Here is a 13,057-nt window from a genome sequence, read left to right as displayed (position 1 = left end):
CCCCAAAGTCTTTCCACAGTCTCCGAGTTCTTCCCAGTGCCATGTAGAGCCCTTCCCAGTACCTCCCAGTTAACCCTTAGAATTTTCCCAGTGTCCCCTTACTCTCCCCCCCGTAACCTTACCCCCACCACAGGTCTTCCACAGCCTACCAGTAGCTTCCAGTACTGTCCTGAACCCCTCCCAGTGCCTCCCAGTCCTTTCCCAGTCTGGGAGGAAGCTGGTAGGGGCTGAGAGGCACTGGGAGGGACTGGGAGCCATACCTGCAGCAGCTGAAGTCAGTTCTGGAGCCATGGGAGACAACTGGAAGCAGCAGGAACCCAACTGGGAGCAACTGGGAGACAACTGGGAGAGCACTGGGAGCACTGTGAGTATCTCCTCATAACCCCAAGTGCCCCCCTCAGCCCCTCCACACTGCCCCAGAGTCTTTCCACAGTCTCTGAGTTCTTCCCAGTGCCATTCAGAGCCCTTCCCAGTACCTCCCAGTTAACCCTTAGAATTTTCCCAGTGCCTCCTCACTCCCCCCCAGTAACCCTCCCCCCCAGAGTCCTTCCACAGCCTCCCAGTACCTCCCAGTACTGTCCTGAGCCCCTCCCAGCCCTTTGCCACTCCCTTACCGCTCCCTTTCCAGCCTGGTTCCTCTCCAGCTAGTCTGACCCCAGCCTGTAGCAATGCCTGGGGTTGTTGTGGTAATGTGTAGAACCTGGCACTTGGATGTGTTCAATATCATGCCCTTGGACTCTGCCTGGAGGAAAGCAGAAAGTATCTATGGAAGGTTTCAGGACAGGAAAGAACAACAGGCTGCGGACGACGGAAGAACGGTCTGATGATAAAGAAGAGCTGACTGCAGTAAACAGCCTGAAGCGCGAGACAGAAGGACGCTCGCCTCCGTGCCGGAGAAGCTCAACCTGATATGGGATGAAGATAATAATGGAGAGCTGCATATCAAAGGAGAAAACTCAATTAGCAGCAGTGGTGCAAGAATGCCAGGGAATTGCTTAGCCTGCTTGATTTTTCCTACATACACTGCTTGTTCTGTACCACTAAACAATTCCTGCTTCACCAACCAGGGAGTCCGTGCATGCTTTCCAAACTCTGCCCATCTGTCCAGCCTGTCAGGGTCCCTCTGCTGAGCTCTCCTACCTTCCAGCAGATCAACTCCTGCCCCCAGCTTGGTGTCATCTGCAAAGTTATTGATGATGGACTCGCTCCCCTCATCCAGATCATCAATACAGATATTGAACAGGATGGACCCAGCACTGATCCCTGGGGGACACCACTAGTGCCCGGCTGCCAGCTGCATGTGGCACCATTCACCACCACTCTCTGGGCCCAGGACTCCAGCCAGTTCCTAACCCAGCACAGAGTGCTCCTGTCCAGGATGTGGGCTGTTCTGCTTGGCCAGGTGGTTGTTGTGGCAGACAGTGTCAAAGGCCTTGCTGAAGTCCAGGCAGACTACATCCACAGCCTTCCCCACACCTACCAGGCAGTCACCTGGGCATAGAAGGAGATCAGGTTGGTGAGGCAGGACCTGCCCCTCCCACCAAATCTTTGCTGGCTGGGCCTGAGCCCTTGCCCGTCCTGCAGCTTTGCTGTGATTGCCCCCAGGACGATCTGCTCCATAGTCTTGCCAGGCACTGAGGTCAGGCTTACAGGCCTGGAGTTCCCAGGTTCTTCCCTCCAGCCCTTCTCGTGAATGGCATCACACTGGCAGCTTCCAGCCACCTGGGACCTCTGTGGTCATGCAGGACTGGTGGCAAATGTTGGGCAGTGGCTTGGAGCTCATCTGCCAGAGCTCTCTGCCCTGGGATGGATCCCATCTGGTGCCATAGACTTGTGAGGGTCCCAGTGGTATCCCAGTCCCTCCCAGTTCTTTCCCAGTCCTTCTCAGTCAGATTTTTCTGACAGCTCTTGGAAGAACATTTCTGTACAGGTGTTCCCCAGGGCTCCTCAGCTGCTCATAACTCAACAATCTTGGAGGGGAATAAAACCCATGGAAAGCTGAGCGTGAAGTGACAAAGCAGGCACCGCCCCCCCCCAGGGTTGCACCGCCCCCCCCCCCAGGGTTGCACCGCCCCCCCCCAGGGTGGCACCGCCCTTCCCTGCGTGGCACCGCCTCCCCCAGCGCGGCACCGCCTCCCCCAGCGCGGCACCGCCTCCCCCAGCGCGGCACCGCCTCCACCCATGTGGCACCGCCCCCCAGCGTGGCACCGCCCCCTCAGCGTACATCGCCCCTCCCCAGCCTGAACCCCACCCCCCAGCGTGGCACCGCCCTCAACAACATGGCGCCGGATGCTTTAAAATGGCTCAGTGCAGGGTCGTGGCTGGTAGAGGTTGGAGCTCTTCTGCTGTGTCCCAGGTCAGTGCTAGTCTCTGCTGCTTTGTGGGGTTTCTCTATAGCAGCCGCTGGAGCTGCGCGTGGCTTGGGGGGGTGGCCGCCGGCGGTGCTGCGCGGGGCTTTGGGGGGGTGGCCGCAGGCGGTGCTGCGCGGGGCTTGTGGGGGTGGCCCCAGGCGGGGCTGCGCGAGGCTTTGGGGGCTGGCCGCGGCGGCGGCGGCCGGCGGGGCAGCGCGGGGCTTTGGGGGGGTGGCGGCTGCTGCCTCAACTGTACCTAGAGATACCTGTAACTCTGTGCTTCTAGTGCATGCAATAATGACGGAAGTGTGGAGCTGTAAGTGATAACAGAATTGGCCCTTTATCTCTTTTTCTTTTCTAGTACACCCAGTGTTTCCCCACTCCTGTTAGGAGTCTTGTCTGCAGGACTCTTGCTGTTCTCCACATGTGGGGTGTGTGTGTATGTCTACATCAGGAGCAGTCTATACGTTGTGCTTTGGAGAACAAGACCACAAGTAAGTCTGCTTTGTGTTGCACTCATGAGGAATGAGCTGCCCTGGGAGGTGATGGAGTCACCATCACTGCAAGTGTTTAAAGTAAGACTGGATGAGGCACTGAGTACCATGGTTTGGTTGACTAGATGGTGGTGGGTGATAGGTTGGACTCAGTGTTCTGGAAGGTCTTTTGCAACCTGGTTAAGTCTGTATTCTATTCTGCTTTCCTGATTGCTCCCAGCATGGCCCCTGTGTTCTCCCTCTTCTTCCCAGTAACTCCAAAATCCTTTTCTAGTGCTCCCAGTGCCTTCCCAAGTCTCCCAGTGGGGCCCCAGATCTTCCCTCAGTGGGGAAGTGTTCTCCCAGCATGCCAAACTCTCTTCTTGGTGCTCCAAGTACCACCAGATGCTGAGTGTGTGTTTTGGGACAGCATCAGTTCACAGCTCTGTGAGTTAAATGAACGCTGAAGGGAGAACAAATGATTTTGTGGTATTTTTATTGAATGCATGCTAACCTCCTCAGAGCTTTACAATGTGAGTAACTGAGATCTGTTCTTTGCTTTTTGCTTTATTCTTTACAGATTGACTCTTTGCTTTCCACTTCATTAACCGAGCAAGCAAGACGTGCAGCAGCGACACGGTCGGCACAAGGGCTACGGCTGCTGCGACGGTACAGCCTCGCCCTGCCAGCCTAGCAGGGGATCTCCTGCTTGGCTTGTGTGGGCTCCAGGTAGGGTTTGATCTGTCAGTCAGGAAGGAAAGGCTGAAAAAGAAACTGCTCAGTCCACGCTTTTACCGAGGAGCTGAAACTTCTTCCAGTGTAGACTCCAACCGAGCAGGTAGGTAAGCAAGCAGAAGTCCTCTGATGGGTATAATGGGAGTGGCAAAGAGACTTCCCTTGTTTCCAGTGTGGACAACCTCTTGTTTGTCCCCTGACCCCAGGAGCTTCTCACAGGGGCTGTGTTCCTCACTAACAGCAAGGCTGCGCTCGGCCCCTGGGGATGCTGCAACCGTAGCAGAGAAGTTGTGCTCCTGGCAGTTCTCTCTCCACCTGGATCAGGATGAAGGTGCAGGCCATTGCTCTGCAGCTAGGCACCGCTGGGAGCTGCAGCTGGTGCCCAGATCAAAGACAGCTTTGTCTCTAAGGCCAGTGCTTCTCTGCAGAGAAACCAAGATTTCTCTGTAGGTGTTGCCCAGGGTTCCTCATCTGCTCAGAATGCCCAGCTCCAGTGCCAGGCTGATGTCCCCTCACAGCCGTCACTCTGTCGGTGCTTGCCTAGAAGTGCCGGAAATCTTCCTGGAACTATTGGAGAAAAGGAAGCTTTGTCTGTCTCTGTTTGCAGTGCCCTGAGAAGGACTTGTACCGACACAGGCTCAGAAAGCTGAAACAAAACAATGAGAGCAACAGATGGAAGAGATGGGTTGATTGCCAGCAAGAAATGCACCAACTGCAAGGTGATCATGGGGTAGTAAATCCCTGAAGGTGTGACACGCTTGGAGATGCAGACCTGCGCAGCAGCTGTCACAGAGGAGGGAAGCGCAGCAAAAACTCAGCTGCGTGCTGAAGGTGCAAATCCTACTGAGAAGGGCATCCGTGGGTCGGGGTGATAAAAAGCGGGGCAGCCCCTCAGCTGTCTCTCTTTCCTTCCATGATACCACATGGGGGTGGGTGCTGATGCAGGAGAGGAGCAGGTGAGTGAGGGGCGGGGGATGCTGCCCAAAAAAGCTGCCTGAATGCTCTCAGAGGGGATGAAAACCCATGAAAAAAATTTAAGTGTTAGTGTGAGGTATTCCAGCAGAGAAAAAGCTGTGCTCTTAATCGAGAGATTGCAGAACAGTAGTAATGTGGATGCAAAAAGGCTTTGAAATGACTCTTATTTGCAAACTAAAAAACCCCACAAGACACACAGAAGAAACATCACTGGTTTTATTTTTAGTTTCTTAATTTGAATGGGAAGTCAAGGGGAATATAGAGGCATGTGGGGACTAATGGAAGGTCTCCTGTGGGTATTTTAGTCGGATGGTTAGGGTTAGTTGTGGTGGTGGGGGGAAAGCTTTGCAGTAGTGGCCTTTGTGGCGGGGGTCCAAATAACCCTAAATATCCAACTAATCCTTTGGGAGACTCTCCAGAGGCCCTCCTCATCCCTCTATGTGCCCCCAAATTCCCCTTTGATACCCCCAGGTGCACCTTAGGTGCCAACCGATCCCCTTAAGAGGGGTGGCAACACTGACCAGTTAGGGGCTTCTCTTGCCCCTGTGTGTGGGGAGCAGCTGAGTGCGGCCCTCTTTGAAGGTTTTTCCATTTGTATTGAAAACTAAGAAACAAAAAGAAAAAAACCCCAAAGGAACAAAGAAGGGCAACCCCCCCCTCCCATGACAGACAAAAAGGAAGGTCTACTGTTTTTATGTGATACACATGTTATATTTATGCTTTGAAACCCTGTTTTGCTCTCCCTAGAATTTGCTTTTACATTCCAGAAGCTCTCCTGTTTAAGTGGATGTAGAAGAATAGTATGATGTGGGAAGGTGTTTTGGGATAGCTTTGGAAGACTACGGGGAAGATTTGCCTTTGCTCGAGTCAGAGAAAGCTATGTTTTGCCTTTGACTCTGAGAGTAATGTAAACACTTTGGAACCGAAGGAGAGAAACTGGGCAGAGTTTGGTTGGACGTGTTAAAATAGTTTTGTTGTTACGACCTACTGTATGCCTTAATTGCACGTATGCCAGTAGAAAATGCCCAATTGAGGTGTGCCTTCTGATTAGACTATATAACTTTGCTGTATAATGTAATAAATGTCTTCAGCTGCTTACATCTGGCCCAGAAAGCACTGCTCGAAGTAATTAAAACATCAATACTACAACAAATGGTCACCCCGGACAGAGGTAAGTGACTGGGGAAACTGAGCGTCGGTGCCTCCTGTTGAGGAGCACGTATGGGTAATGAAAGAACAAAAGAAGATAACTTGATACTCAGAGTCATTTACTTACATCTTGGAGGGAAAAAAAAGGGCAACAATGTAGAATGAAAAGACATGGGAGCGGGGAGGGATGGCGGCAACAAAAGTAAACAAAATTGTTACATCTTCCCTTACAACACAGGGACTAATTAAAGATTCTTTAGATCAATTAGCAGAGCATTATAAAGCTGTTAGAATAGTAATGCCATTTCACCAGAACAAAGCTCTTCTTTGACATCTACGCCCCCCAGCCCTTCTCCCCCACCATGGCCACTAAGCTCACCTGCACCCCTGGAGCTGCAGTCACTGGCACCTGGCCAATAGCAACAGCAGCCCACTCCCCCCCTGCTGCTGGACACCCTCCCACTAACTCTTAAAAGTTTTTCCATGTGTTTTAATTGTGGACAGAAGGGACACTTTAGGCAAAAAGCATGACTTGGGAGAAGATGACTGTCCTAGAAGCCTGTAAGAAACACTGATTGCCAGATACTTTTGTGTACTTTAGGAACTGCTGCTGTAAGTTGTATGCACTGACATCCAGCAATATGGAGTGGAGAAGAGACAGTGGCATCTGCTACAAGCACCTTGAGTTTTAGGCTCAAAAACATCAATGTAGCTCAAAATTGCTGCTATCGCCTCCTATGGAAGTCTCCATGCCTTCAGGGAATCCTACATTTGACCTCGAGGCTGCCTGGAAGGGCAGCTGGTGTGAATTCGGTGGCTTTCTCCCCACCCCCCTTTCCCCCCCCTCTCTTTGTCCCTATGGTGCCTTTGCTAGCCGGCCGCCTCCCCCCCCCCCCATTTCTCCCCCCCTTTCTGATAACCTCTCTAGTCTATGAAAGTTGTGTTCTGATTTAAAGCAACAATGATTATTTCATTATTTCTGATTGTGATGTGTTTTAGAGATTTTTTTTTTTTTTGTTTTTAATAGTTGTTTTACCTGTAAGCATAATGAATAGTAAGTATTTAGTGTTTATAAGTATTAAGTAATTAGTGATTGTACTAAGGTACTAAGGTGTTAGGATAAGAGTTTGATATAGGGATATTATAGAATGAGATTTTTGTTTCTTTGTATTCAAAATCGTTTTAAGAGAAGGATTATATATATTAAAAAAAAAAAGGATGCATATTTTATAACAGGTTGGATGTGTTAAAATAGTTTCATTGCAACCTATTGTATGCCAGCAGAAAATGCCCAACTGAGATGTGCCACGTGTGCCTTCTGATTAGACTATATGACTTTGCTGTATAATGTAATAAATGTCTTCAGCTGCTTACATCTGGCCCAGAAAGCACTGCTCGAAGTAAAACCTCTATACTACAGTGTTAATTCGTAAGAAGGGAGGCTTTGAAATGGGGTACGTGGGGTTCTCAAATATATAAATGTGCAGTGTGTATCTATCATATGCAAAGAGTGGCTTTTTAAAAGTATCGATTTTGTTGTCGATTGGTTATTTTTTATGTGAATGGAAAACCCTCTGAACAGAGGCTGGCTGAGCCTGATAGGAAAAATTAACCGTTCTGTATAAAATAAGAATTAACATGGGAAAAGATTAACCTTTTATATAACCCCCGGCTGGGCTCGGCTCCCTTCGGCGCCTCGGCTGGGCTCGGCTCCCTTCGGCGGCTCGGCTGGGCTCGGCTCCCTTCGGCGCCTCGGCTGGGCTCGGCTCCCTTCGGCGGCTCGGCTGGGCTCGGCTCCCTTCGGCGGCTCGGCTGGGCTCGGCTCCCTTCGGCGGCTCGGCTGGGCTCGGCTCCCTTCGGCGGCTCGGCTCGGCTCGGCTCCCTTCGGCGGCTCGGCTCGGCTCGGCTCCCTTCGGCGCCTCGGCTGGGCTCGGCTCCCTTCGGCGCCTCGGCTGGGCTCGGCTCCCTTCGGCTCCTCGGCTGGGCTCGGCTCCCTTCGGCTCCTCGGCTCGGCTCCCTTCGGCTCCTCGGCTCGGCTCGGCTCCCTTCGGCTCCTCGGCTCGGCTCGGCTCCCTTCGGCTCCTCGGCTCGGCTCGGCTACCTTCGGCTCCTCGGCTCGGCTCGGCTCCCTTCGGCTCCTCGGCTCGGCTCGGCTCCCTTCGGCTCCTCGGCTCGGCTCGGCTCCCTTCGGCTCCTCGGCTCGGCTCGGCTCCCTTCGGCTCCTCGGCTCGGCTCCCTTCGGCTCCTCGGCTCGGCTCCTCGGCTCGGCTCGGCTCCCTTCGGCGCCGCCCTCCCCGTGACAGCGCCTGCCCTTCCCAAGATGGCGCCGCCCTCCCCGTGACAGCGCCTGCCCTTCCCAAGATGGCGCCGTCCTCCCCGTGACAGCGCCTGCCCTTCCCAAGATGGCGCCGCCCTCGCCCCCTCGGCTCTGACCTAGCCAGCGTAACCCTCGTCCCCTCTGCTTTCTCCGCTCCGCATCAGCTCTGTGTAGACTCTGCTGCTCTCTGGAGTTGTTTTGTCCCTGCTGCAGGACTCTGCCACGGGTCTGGGGGTGGGTGTCGATTTGCCGCGGTCAGGAGCAGTCTGCTCCCAGTTCACGAGCTGTTCTCCTGTCTCTCCCAGCTCTTGCAGGCTGACCCCAATGCCCCCAGACTCGCCCAGCGATCCCAGGGTGAACCCAGCGCCTCCCAGTCTCTGCCAGTGCTCCCGGGAACTGCAAAATCCCTCTCCAGTGCTCCCAGGAACGCAGTGAGTGACCTCCTGTCCCACGCGGTGCTGCCAGTAAAACCTCTCCGATCCTATTCTCGGTGACCTCGCAGCAACAACAGTGCTCCCAGGAACTCCAAGATCTCCCTCAAGGGCTCCCAGTACTGCAATGTGTTCTCCCAGTCCCTTCCCTGTTTGTCCCTGTCCCTCCCAGCTTGTCCCAGTCTGTAACAATCGCTTTGCTATCCCTACCAAGTCCCTTCCCACACTGTCCCAGTCCCTTCCCAGTCCCTTCCCAGTTTCATTCCCAGTCCTTTCCCACTGCATCCCAGTCCCTTCGCAGTACTCTCCCATTCCCAGCCAAGTCCCTTCCCAGTTTCCTTCCAGTCCCTCCCAATTTCTCCCACTACCTCCCAGTTCTTCTTAGTCCCTTGCCAGTTCCCTCCAGGTCCTTTCCAGTCCATCCCATTCCCACCCAGTCCCTTCCCCGTCCTATCCCAGTCCATCCCACTCCATCCCGGGCCCTCCCAGTCCCTTCCCATTCCCTTCCCAGTTCCCTCCCATTCCGTCCCAGTCCTTCCCAGTCTCTCCCCCCCCATTCCTGTCCATCCCAGCCCCTCCCATTCCCTCCCCGTCCCCTCCCAGTCTGCCCAGTGCCCTCCCAGTCATTCCCAGTTCCTCCCATTCCCTCTCAGTCCCCTCCTGGTCCATTCCCAGTGCCCTCCCATTCCCTCCCCGTCCCCTCCCATTTCACTCTGGTCCTCCCAGTGCACTCCCAGTCCCCTCCCACTTTGTCCCAGTTCCCTCCCTGTCCCTTCCCAGCCCCTTCCCAGTCCCTCCCACTCCATCCCAGTCCCTCCCATTCCCTCCTGTTCCACCCAGTCCCTCCCACTCCCTCACTGTCCCTTCCCAGTTCCCTCCCAGTCCGTCCCAGTGCCCTCCCCATACCTTCCCAGTCTCTTCACAGTTCCCTCCCAGTTTCGCCCAGGCCCTTTCCAGTCCCTCCCAGCAAGCTCCCAGTCCTGCCCTGTCCCTCCCAATTCCCTCCCAGTCCACCCAGTCCCTCCCACTCCCCTCCCAGTTCCCTCCCAGTTTGTCCCAGGCCCTTACCAGTCCATTCTCACTTTCCTCCCTGTCCCCTCCCAGTCCCTTCCCAGTGCACTCCCAGTCCCTTCCCAGTGCACTCCCAGTCCCTTCCCAGTGCACTCCCAGTCCCTTCCCAGTGCACTCCCAGTCCCTTCCCAGTGCACTCCCAGTCCCCTCCCATTCTCTTCCAGACCCCTCCCGTTCTCTCCCAGTCCCTCCAAGCCCCTCCCTGTCCATCCCAGCCCATCCCTGTCCATCCCAGTCCCCTCCCGGTCTGTTCCCATTCCCTTCCCAGTGCCCTCTAAGGCCCTTCCCTGTCCCCTCCCAGTCCCTTCGCATTCCCCACCCGGTGCTTTCCCAGTCCTTCCCAGTCCCTACAAGCCCCTCGCTATCCATCCCAGTCCCTTCCCAATCCCCTCCCATTTTACTCAGGCCCTCCCACTCTCTTCCCATACCCTTTGCAGAGTACGTCATCCCCTCCCAGTTCCTTCCCAGTCCCATCGCAATCCCCTCCCAGTCTCCTCCCACTCTGTCCCAGGCCTTTCCCAGTCCCTTCTTAGTTCCATCCCAGTCCCCTCCCAGTGCCTTCCCGGTCCCCTACCAGTTTGTCCCAGTGCCCTCACTGTCCGTTCCCAGTCCCTTCAGAGTTCCCTCCCAGTCACCTCCCAGTTTCTCTCTGTCTCATTCCAGTCCCCCCCCAGTCCCCTGCCAGTGCCCTCCAAGTCCCCTCCCAGATTGTCACAGGCCTATCCCAGTCCCTTCAAAGTTTATCCCAGTGCCTACTCAGTTCCATCCCAGTCCATCCCACTCCACCCAGTCTCTCCCACTCCCCTCTCAGTCCCTTTGCATTACCCTTCCAGTTCCCTCCCAGTCCCCTTCCAGTTTGTCCCAGTCTCTTCCCAGTTCCCTCCCACTCCCTTCCCAGGTCCCTTCCCGTTCCCTTCCCGTTCCCTTCCCAGTTCCCTTCCCAGTCCCCTCCCAGTCCACCCATTTCCTCCCAGTCCCTTTCCAGTCCCTTCCCAGGCCCTCCAAGTTTCCTCCCACTCCCTCCCGGTCCCCTCCCAGTCCTTCCAAGTGCCCTCCCAGGTCCTCCAAGTCCCCTCCCACTTAGTTCTTGGCCCTTCCTTCCCAGTTTGTCCCTGTCCCTTCTCACTCCCCTCCTTGTCCTCTCCTTGTCCTCTCCTTGTTCCCTCCTTCTTCTCTCCTTGTCCTTTCCATGTCCCTTCCTTTTCCCTTCCCAGTTCCATCCCAGTCCCCTCCCACTTAGTTCCAGGCCCTTCCCTGTCCCTTCCCACTCCCCTCCCTGTCCCTTCTCATTCCCCTCCCAGTCCCTTTGCATTACACTTCCAGTTCCCTCCCACTTCCCTCCCAGTCCCCTTCCAGTTTGTCCCAGTCTCTTCCCAGTTCCCTCCCACTCCCTTCCCGTTCCCTTCCCAGTTCCCTTCCCAGTTCCCTTCCCGTTCCCATCCCAGTCCCCTCCCACTTAGTTCCAGGCCCCTCCCTGTCCCTTCCCACTCCCCTCCCTGTCCCTTCCCACTCCCCTCCCTGTCCCTTCCCACTCCCCTCCCTGTCCCTTCCCACTCCCCTCCCTGTCCCTTCCCACTCCCCTCCCTGTCCCTTCCCTGTCGCCTCTGTGTTGCTTCCTTGTCCCTTTCTTGTCGCCTCCTTGTCTCCTCCGTGTTGCTTCCTTGTCCCTTCCTTGTTCCATCCCAGTCCCCTCCCATTTTGTCCCAGGACCTTCCCAGTCCCCTTCCAGTCCCCTCCCAGTCCACCCAGTTTCTCCCAGTCCCTTTCCAGTCCCTTCCCAGGCCTTCCAAGTTTCCTCCCATTCCTTCCCGGTCCTTCCCAGTGCCCTCCTAGGTCCTCCCAGTTCCCTCCAAGTCCCCTCCCACTTAGTTCCAGGCCCTTCCCAGTCCTTCCCAGTGCCCTCCTAGGTCCTCCCAGTTCCCTCCAAGTCCCCTCCCACTTAGTTCCAGGCCCTTCCCAGTCCCTTCTCAGGTCCCTCCCAGTCCCATCCCAATCCCCTCCCAGTCCCTTCCCACTGCCCTTCCTTGTGCATTCCCAGTTCCCTCCCAGTTTGTCCCAGGACCTACCCAGTCCCTTCTCAGTCCCTCCCAGGCCCTTTCCAGTTCCTTCCCAGGCCCTCCCATTGCCTCCCAGTTCCCTCCAAGTCCCCTCCCACTTAGTTCCAGGGCCTTCCTAGGCCGTTCCCAGTGTCCTCCCACTCCATCCCATTCCCCTCCAGTCCACCCACTTCCTCCAGTCCCTTCCCAGGCCCTCCCAGATTCCTCCCATTCCCTCCCAGTTCCCTCCAAGTCCCTTCCCACTTAGTTCCAGGCCCTTCCCAGTCCCTTCCCAGTTTGACCCAGTCCACCCATTCCCTCCCACTCCCCCCCACTCCCTTCCCAGTCCCTTTCCAATACCCTCTCACTCCCCTCCCGCTCCCTTTCCATTAGCCTTCCAGTGCCCTCCCAGTCGCCTCCCAGTTTGTCCCAGTCCCTTTCCTGGTCCTCCCAGTTTCCTACCAGTCCCTCCCATTCCCTCCCGGTCCCCTCCCAGTCCACCCAGTTCCTCCCAGGCCCCTCCCAGTCTCTTCCCATTCCCTTTCCAGTGGTCACCCAGTCTTTCCCACTGCCCTCCCAGTCCCTCCCAGTGCCCTCCCATTTCACTCGGGTCCTCCCACTTCCCTCCAAGTCTGCTCCCAGTGTGTCCCAGTCCCTTCCCACTTTGTCCCAGTCCCTTCCCACTTTGTCCCAGTCCCTTCCCAATCCCCTCCCAGTCCCTTCCCACTCCCCTCCCTGTCCATTCCTTGTTACTTTCCAGTTCCCTTCCAGTCCCCTCCCAGTTTGTCCTAGTCCCCTCCCAGTCCACCCAGTTCCTCCCAGGCCCTTTCCCGTCTCTTCCCAGTCCCTCCCGTTCCCTCCCATTCCCTCCCAGGTCTTCCCAGTTCCCTCCAAGTCCCCTCCCAGTTAGTTCCAGGCCCTTCCCAGTCCCTTCAAAGTTTATCCCAGTGCCTACTCAGTTCCATCCCAGTCCATCCCACTCCACCCAGTCTCTCCCACTCCCCTCCCAGTCCCTTTGCATTACCCTTCCAGTTCCCTCCCACTTCCCTCCCTGTCCCCTTCCAGTTTGTCCCAGTCTCTTCCCAGTTTGTCCCAGTCTCATCCTAATCCCCTCCCTGTCCCTTCCCAGTCCCTTCCCACTCCCCTCCGTCCCTCCCCAATTCCCTCCTTGTCTCCTCCTTGTCCCTTCCCAGTCCCCTCCCAGTCCACCCATTTCCTCCCAGTCCCTTCCCAGGCCCTCCCGGTCCCCTCCCAGTCCTTCCAAGTGCCCTCCCAGGTCCTCCCAGTCCCTTCCCACTCCCCTCCCAGTCCCTTCCCACTCCCCTCCTTGTACTCTCTTTGTTCTCCTTGTCTCCTCCTTCTCCTCTCCTTGTCCTTTCCATGTCTCTTCCTTTTCCCTTCCCAGTTAAATCCCAGTCCCCTCTCAGTTTGTCCTAGGCCCTTTCCAGTCCCTTCCCAGGCCCTCCCAGTTTCCTCCCACTCCCTCCCGGTCCCCTCCCAGTTCTTCCAAGTGCCCTCC

The 13,057-nt window shown here is 55.9% G+C and overlaps 1 long non-coding RNA gene across 1 annotated transcript; it reads left to right on the top strand.

The window, feature by feature from the left end:
* The first annotated feature begins 223 nt into the window (after positions 1-223).
* LOC137448231 (uncharacterized) lies at positions 224-1,063 on the top strand. The gene is made up of 2 exons (XR_010989012.1): positions 224-364; positions 773-1,063. It is a non-coding gene; the product is annotated as an uncharacterized lncRNA (long non-coding RNA).
* The last annotated feature ends 11,994 nt before the right edge of the window (positions 1,064-13,057 follow it).

This window comes from Melanerpes formicivorus, unplaced genomic scaffold (genome assembly GCF_026170545.1).
Source record: "Melanerpes formicivorus ecotype bairdi unplaced genomic scaffold, bMelFor1.0.p_v2 SCAF_23, whole genome shotgun sequence".
NCBI classification, from domain to species: Eukaryota; Metazoa; Chordata; class Aves; order Piciformes; family Picidae; genus Melanerpes; species Melanerpes formicivorus.
Note: the sequence above shows the minus strand (reverse complement) of the source record. Positions and strands in the feature narration are given on the sequence as shown.